The sequence below is a fragment of the Lagopus leucura genome, unplaced genomic scaffold (genome assembly GCF_019238085.1).
Source record: "Lagopus leucura isolate 7727_CA_CO unplaced genomic scaffold, USGS_WTPT01 Super-Scaffold_100018, whole genome shotgun sequence".
Classification (NCBI taxonomy): Eukaryota; Metazoa; Chordata; class Aves; order Galliformes; family Phasianidae; genus Lagopus; species Lagopus leucura.
In genome coordinates, this window is record NW_024962272.1 from 4210904 (window position 1) to 4218706 (window position 7803).

The 7803-nt window shown below is 43.4% G+C and overlaps 1 protein-coding gene across 3 annotated transcripts in view; it reads right to left on the reverse strand.

Moving 5' to 3' along the window:
- ZDHHC21 (zinc finger DHHC-type palmitoyltransferase 21) overlaps positions 1-6965 on the reverse strand; it is a 39420-nt gene extending 32455 nt beyond the window's left edge. For 2 of the 3 annotated variants that reach the window (XM_042877425.1, XM_042877423.1), the window contains exons 1-2: positions 6852-6965; positions 3918-4035 (exon numbers count right to left, since the gene is read on the reverse strand). The gene's annotated coding sequence lies outside the window, so the exon portion shown is untranslated. Of the gene's footprint in view, positions 1-3917; positions 4036-6792 lie in introns of all 3 variants that reach the window. The other variant, XM_042877424.1, reaches the window with a different exon arrangement.
- Between the last annotated feature and the right edge of the window lie 838 nt (positions 6966-7803).

Consider the following 7803-nt stretch of genomic DNA (forward strand, 5'->3'; position numbering starts at 1 on the left):
ATTGTTTTATAAGCCTGCATGGTATACTAAATACAGCTTACTGTGTCCTTAAAACCTAAAATTAGGTTTTTGAAAATCATTTAGGACATGTAGTCCTATATTTACTGATCTCTTATTAATTTCACTTTGCATGCACAATAATTTGATGTACACACAGTATTCCTAGGGGTATATGTAGACATAAATTATGTGGAATTGTTCTCCTAAATTTGCTAGTTCTTAATATGCCCTTGAGTTAGCTTTGGCAACCAGCAGGTTTAGAACATTTTATGCAAGACTAAGTGTGTGCTGATGGAGAATCTGTCTCATCAAGTACAGGAACCGTGGGAAGAGGCAAGCAGACAATGTGACATCAGTGATGCCAGAAAGGATATTAAGAAGACTTTCTTCAAGACATTGTAATTACACAAGTGTTAACACCCACCTGCACAGAGAAGGTACACAAGTGCTTACCAGCCTGGGAATGAAGATGATCAAGATGACAAAAGCTGGAAGCTTCTGGAGGATGGCTCTTCAGGGCCCTCACAGAAGGTGAGAGCAGGGAACTCACCTGCAATAAGGTCTCCAAGTTGACAGGGCCTGAGTACCGTGGCACTGTAAGCAGGATGGGCCAAAGTGTAACAGCGAGAAATTCACTGCTTCACGTAGAAGCATTCACTCACACAGAGTGAGGGGCCTCTGCTGACCCCAACCTGTGAGCTCACATGGTGTACTGCTTGCCAAGGGCTCAGATATCAAGGACTGCTGTTATTGAGGCCAAAGTCTGGGAGTTAGACTACTATACCCAGATATTCTTCCACACTGGCATCACAGACAGAGCCAGTGGAGACCAGGAAGCATAATCCACATAACAACATTAAGTGAGGAAGTGACGGCCAGAACAGGCAAAAAGCATGCAGGGTGATGTGGATAATAGATCTTATAACTCAGAAAACAGGGCTGAATGGGGAAGATTGCACTCTTTTTCAGGGAAAGCAGTATAACTGGGGGTCCATCTGCAGTGCCTGCACACCACTACAGGTATAAACAAATCAGAGCAATTAGAGGTCTGCATGAAAATGTGGCATTACTTTCTCACTCATATCACAAAGACAAGCTAGAATAGGTTATGGAACCAGAGTGCTGCCATAGATAAACACAGGCACTTTAGGAAGGACACACTGAAACTGTGAAGCAGAAAATTGCCCTTCACATGAGAGGGCATCAGGAGCTCCACCTTGGGGCAAATCCTGAGCCAGACATCCTGAGCTAATGTCAGGCACAGCAAGAAGACCAGTGTGGCTAACACTGTGGAGGCTGTCTACTAAAGATTACCTGGCATAGGATTGATGAAGCAGATGAAGTTTCAACCAGAAAGCTGGGAGAGCTCTTACACTGACAGGTTCCATACCACATGGGCAAATTTAACCATCCTTCTATTTGATGGAAGAGTAAAAAGAGCAGGATTCAAGTAATCCATGTTTTGGGAGTGCACTGACAACAACTTCCTGACATAGAATCCAACTGCCTATTTGCCTAGCTCTGCTAGACTTCTTGCTTACCAACAAAGAAATAGGTGTGAATGAAAAGGTCAGGGGTGGCCTTGGGCTTGACATCCATGAGACGGTGGTACTGATGACTTACTTAAAAGAGGAAAGAAGGAAACAGTGAGATCACAATCCGACTCCAAAACAGACCTTGCCCTGTACCAGGACCTGCTTGGAAGAACTCCTTGTAAGACTATCACCTAGAGAAGAGCTCAGGTTCAAGGACCACTTCCAAGCTCAAGAATGGTCCAGCACCATGCACAGGAGCCTAACCAACAGTGGCAGGAGAACTTCACACATGTACAAGGACGTCCTAACAGAACTAAGACATAAAAATGAAACATTGATGCGGGGGCAGCATAAACTGGTGGCCCATGAAGAATACAGAAAAATGTCATTTGAACGAACAGGGCTGGGGTTAGGAAAGTCATACGAAGCTGAATCTGGTATTGAATCTAGTGAGAAATAAAGTCAACAAGGAACTCCAGAGGCAGGCAAGTAGCATTAGGAAGGTTAGGGTAAATACGGGCCTGCTGCTAAATGGAACAGAATACTTGATGAAAGGGCACAGAAAAGGTCAAACTGCCTTCTTGAACTCAATCTCCATGAGTAAGACCTGCTTTCTGGAATTCCAGGCCCCTGAGACCAGTGAGAAAGTAAAGAGCCACAGAGACTTACTCACCGTGAGGGATGAACAGATAAAGAAACCTCTAAACAAGCTGAATGTACTAAATTTCATGGCACCTGGTGAGATGCAACAGAGGAGGCATTACGTTTTGGAGAGACCTATCTATATCCAATAAAACTACAACAGATACAAACAGCACATTAACATTATTTAATACAATTTCTCAGCTACAAAACACATTTATTCAACAGAGGCACTACCACTAGCTTTGTACTTTTTCCAGCAATGAACAAGAGCTTGTACGTCACGTCTGTAAAATTCTGTACCAGCCAAGGTGACCCATTGCCACACTGTGCTACATCCACTGTTTGGTCTCCACAAACATTCAGTAAGCGTCAGTGAACATTAGTGGGTGCCATTTTTTTCTCATGAAGGAAATCAGTTCGGTATTTTTGCTTCACTCACACTTCCATGTCAGATGCCACCCTGTCAGATTGCCCCTCAGCAGCCATCTGTCACACAGCAGCAACATGTACTGGAATATTGTAGGGAAGATTCAACCTTGCCAATCTTTTTTGGGGGCCAGCATGGTCTGGTTCCATGACTAATGGGGCAGGGAGGACAAATGGATTCCCGCCCCAAGAGGAAGGGGGTGGGCAGGGAAAAGGTATGGAGATGGGCCTAGAAACAAAATAGTGGAAATGAGCTAAACAAATACAATATCGGAATGCAATATATCACAGTACAATACAATATAATTGCAATTGAAGCTAATAAATCAAATACAGAGAGAGAGTGTCCAAAACTGAAGGCTCTACTCTAGTGCTGAAGGTGAAATGGCTAGGGAGCACACAATGCAGTAATGAGAAGAAAAATAAAGGGCAGACTCTTGAGTTGTGAGCAGTTTTATCTTTCCCTCTGAATGGAAAATAGAAACAGAACAGTGAAAGTCTCCTGGGATACGCAGTTGTTTGTCTCTTCTGAGAATCACCACACAGAGCTACCAACAATCCACGGACCTACAGGATGTCATGGTGTGGAATACCGATAGCAAAAAAATCATAAAACCCTGACAATCTCTACTGCCATACCACCAAAGTCCACTTCTGACATCATGGGCCAACATAATAAAATAGGAGGCATTACTTTTGGAGCAGCCTTTGGACAGGCACTGAAGGCAGCTAGTCCATGTCATTGTGAGGACATTCACATTCATCACTGAAAGGTTGAGCTCATGGGAGAGAGTCCTGAGGACTAAGAAATGCAAGTGACATTTTCATTTCCTAAGAGCAAGGAAACTACAGGTATATTATGCTCCTTCTGAGCCCAGGAAGGTCCAGCTTACATTCCTGGAAACTGTTTCAAAACACAGGAAACAAACTGACTGGTAGTAGTTAAGATGGATTTATAAAGAAGAAGTCACGTAGAACATATTTCAAAGAACCTAGAAAAACTGCTTAATGCTTGGGAACCCATTTGGTTTCTGTCATCCTAGAATAGTACATATTCCAAGACCTGCATCCTCAGAAAAGGAAATAACAGCTCAAGAAACAAAACAGATCTACAAGAATTAAAATATTTGCTTGTAAGTGGATATACTTTTATCTAAGCATAATGTGTGAGCAGTAACTAGAGAGGAACACTTTGGAAAAAAACAGTAAACCCTAAAATGGAAATTTATCCCAAATTCTTACTACTCAATGACTACCTGCTATATTATTTAATTTCATAATAAATGAAGTCAAACCAATGACAAAACTTACCTTTGATGACAAGTTTCACGAATTTGGAACTATGCAAAAGAAAGATCCATTCTCAAGACGAGCATAGAAACCAGGAAATTTTTCATCATCCAGCTCTGGAACTTCTTTTCTGTTGCTTCTGAAATACAGAAAAGAGTGTGATACTCAAATGATCTTCATCCCAGTATCCTACCTCACTGAACAGAGCTTCCTTTCAAGCTATTTACACAGATACACAGCTCCTTAGCTTCTCACATCTGAACTGTTACACTGGTGCTAAATTTATTTCTTCTAATTTCAGTTCTAGAACATTTCAAAATTTTAACACACATTTTAGATGGGATTGTTCAGGTAAGGTTCAATAGAAAACTGCAGTACTACACCCTAGTACTCCCTGTACGTGTAACAGGCAATGTCTTTTATAACAATAAATCTGTTGTCCTTTATACTTCTGGCAGTGACACTGCACAGATAATGTTAACATGATGACTTCTAGCAAAGTTTGCTTGTCTCCCTCCTTCTGTTTGTTTGTGTATCTCATACAGGTTAGAATGGGGGAAAATATTAAAACACAAACAGAAACACGTTCCAGTGACTAGGTAGAAAACACTAGATTTGAATTTAACTCATAGGCAAAGTGAATTTGTAGTCTTCGCTTTTAAAATATACTCTTAAAAAAAAAAAAAGTCTGTATTCATTCTTTCAAAAAAAAACCTATACCAAAACACAGGAAGATCAATCCCACATAATTCAGTTAGTTCCTTAGTATGTATCATTTCTTATAAGAAGAATTACTGTATGTTCAGGATAGAAGTTTACGAGACAAGTTACAACAAAACCACTGAAAAAGAAAAACCCAAATGATTTATGTCTACACACCAGTACTCATATGTGCAATGCCTAGAACTTTTCCAACAAAATAAGTCGGGATAAAACCCATGTGCCCAAGGCTTTGCATTTTTTTCCTATCTTAACAGAATTTATAACAACCTATTCTAAATAAACATTTCAAACACAAAGCATCTGAAAGGAAATGGCACCCGTGGCTGTGAAAAAATCTGTTTTGGTTAAAAAGATGGCTGACTCCTTCCTATGTGATCAAAAATTATTCTTTAACTTCCAAAAAATACATTTATTATGAAATGCATAAAGATGCATAAAGAGCATTTTCTTAACCCACTTCCTTCTCCCCAGTTCAGTTTACATTGTCATAAACAGTATTTGCTCAGTACAATAACCTTCAGTATGAACTCTGACTTGACATCTGCAGAATAATGAGCCCATAACCTAAAACAGGAAGGCAGAATGTCATTTCCAAAAACAGAAAAATCTTCACACAAAACAGAATTGAAGTAACAGACTTGCTTGAATGCAAGATTCACATACACACACACAAAAAATCCTTCTACATCCGTATGGAAACTAAGACTTGCAAAATCTCACCTCCCCAAAACTTTTCTCCAAAAATGCTCCAACAAATGTTTACATGGATTAATGTTTCTTGGCATGGTTACTTTGAAGTACAATTTATAGAACTCACACAAACTGAGCAAGGGTATGTTCTATAAAGTACATATTTAGGGGAGGAAAAGCACCACTTCCTGAAGAGTATTTTCTAATGCTTCATATATATTTCTTCATATATTTCTTCTGTAAATAGGAACAGGAAGTAGAAACTTACACTTGTAGAATCACCATGGTTGGAAAAGACCGACAAGATCTTCCAGTCCAACCATCCACCCATCAGCAATAGTTCCCAATAAGCCATGTCTCTCAACACACACCTAAACATTCCTTGAACACCTCCAGGGTCGGTGACTCCACTGCTCCCCTGAGCAGACCATTCCAGTGCTTAACCTCTCTTTCAGAGGAGACCTTTTTCCTAACATGCAGCTTCCAGCCAGCCAGAATCTCCCCTAGCACAACTTGAGGCCATTCCCTCTAGTACTATTGCCAATTATACAGAAGAGGCTGACCCCCAGCTCACTACAACCTCCCTTCAGGTAAATGTAGAGAGCAGTAAGGTCACCCCTGAGCCCCCTCTTCTCCAAACTGAACAATCCCAGCTCCCTCAACCACATCTTACAAGGCCTGTGCTCCAGACCCCTCACCACCTTCATTGCTACATATGCTATACATTCCATGTGTGGTAGCAAAAGCAAGGGTGCAGCAATCAATAGGCTCTGCCTATTGTGGCTTCACCTGTGGTTTGGCATCTAAAACTTTCCTGAAGTCTTCTGCACTTGGCTGAAGAGCTACTGCCTAAAGCAGCTATTACAAAACTAAAACTACGCTTTACCAGGAGAAAAAAAAAAAAAAAAGAAAGAAAAAAAAAGTGGACTTAAAGCAAATGACTGAATCACTTTTCAGGTACACTTTTAAGCCATTTTAGTGAAGAGGTGTGTCAGACAAGAAATAGCATTGCTTTTCACAGGTCTTCAGCTTAACGAAAACAGCATCTGAACAGCCAATACACGCAGTAGTGTATTTCTGCCACTGCCAAACCCCACGCAGCCAGCATTCCGCACGGATACAACAGCTGGCTTTTAAGACCTCGTTATGATGCAGTTAGCAGGCAGGTAGCCATGACACTCCCGGTTATTCTGTTGCAGACACAGCTCGAGAGGTGTTTCTGTGAACACCGCCCGCGCCCACGAAAGGACTGCCGAGCACCACCAGGGTTCGCGCTGCCAGCACGCACTCACCGCACCCTCACATCACCAACACGAGAGGTGTCTTAGCCTGGCGCTGACCAAAGGTAGCACACACTACTTCAGCAGAACCTCAGTCTGAAGACCTGCAATTTGCTAACCAACAGAGATAAAAAATGAAAGCGTCTAAACGAAGCAGTCTAAAGGCACTGCGTTTCCCGCCCCTGCGTCCCGCAGCAACCCACCGTCTCTCCCGCCGGACCCCTCGCCCCCCTCCCTGCCCTGGGCACGAGGCGGAACCAACCGTAGGGCGAGACCGGGAGGAAGAAGGGAGGGGCCACGGTCACGCTCCCCCCTCTCCCCTGCTCTCCATAGCAACCGCCGGGGGCCAGCTCGGCCGCTCCCACGCTCCCGAACGGCGGCCGCCGGAGCAGCGAGCCGGGAGCGCCACCTTCCGCTTCCGCGCGCCCGGCCGCGCATGCGCGCGGGTGGCTGTGGGTCCGCCTAGGGCGTGCGCGTTCCGCGGGTCTGGCTTCGTTCCTGTTCGAGGCGGCTGTTGAGTGTGGCCGCAGAAGCAATTTTTTTGTTGTTGTTTTTAGCAATCAGTTCTGCCCGGAGGGCAATTAGCAATAGCTCAGAGCTGCAGACAGCTTGTAATGGAAGGTGATTTCGGTGCTCCCATCTGGGGACTCACGCCTGGAGCACCCATCGCTGATCTCCTGGCAACCTCAGGGCAGCCCCATCTGCTGAGTGGCCTGGTTCCCTCTGGAAGCTGTTGGATCTTGCCCTGCTGTGCTTTTCTTGCACAGAAATGGGTGAAGAGTAGTGTGGTGGTCATCACTAATACTGAAAGCTTTTCCTTAGTACTGACAGGTTCTTCCAAAAGCTATATATTATCTTGAAAAAAGAGCACCCAACATCTAAAGTCAGTTGGTATTTGGGCAGGTTTCAAGCATTCATCCCTAGAGCCATTCAAGGCCAGGCTGGATGTGGCTCTGGGCAGCCTGGTCTGATGGTTGGCGACCCTGCACATAGCAGGGGGTTGAAAGTAGATGATGATTGTGGTCCTTTTCAACCCAGGCCATTCTGTGGTTCATTCCATGATTCATTACAATTTTGGCCCTTGTCCTAATTCATTTCTTTCAGTATCCACTTTCTTGTGCCTTAGAAGACAATTGTTAACATTTCAAGCCAAAGTTGCTCCAACCAGAAAATACACACTCATAGCGGAAACTGGTCTGGAAAGTGAACTAAGC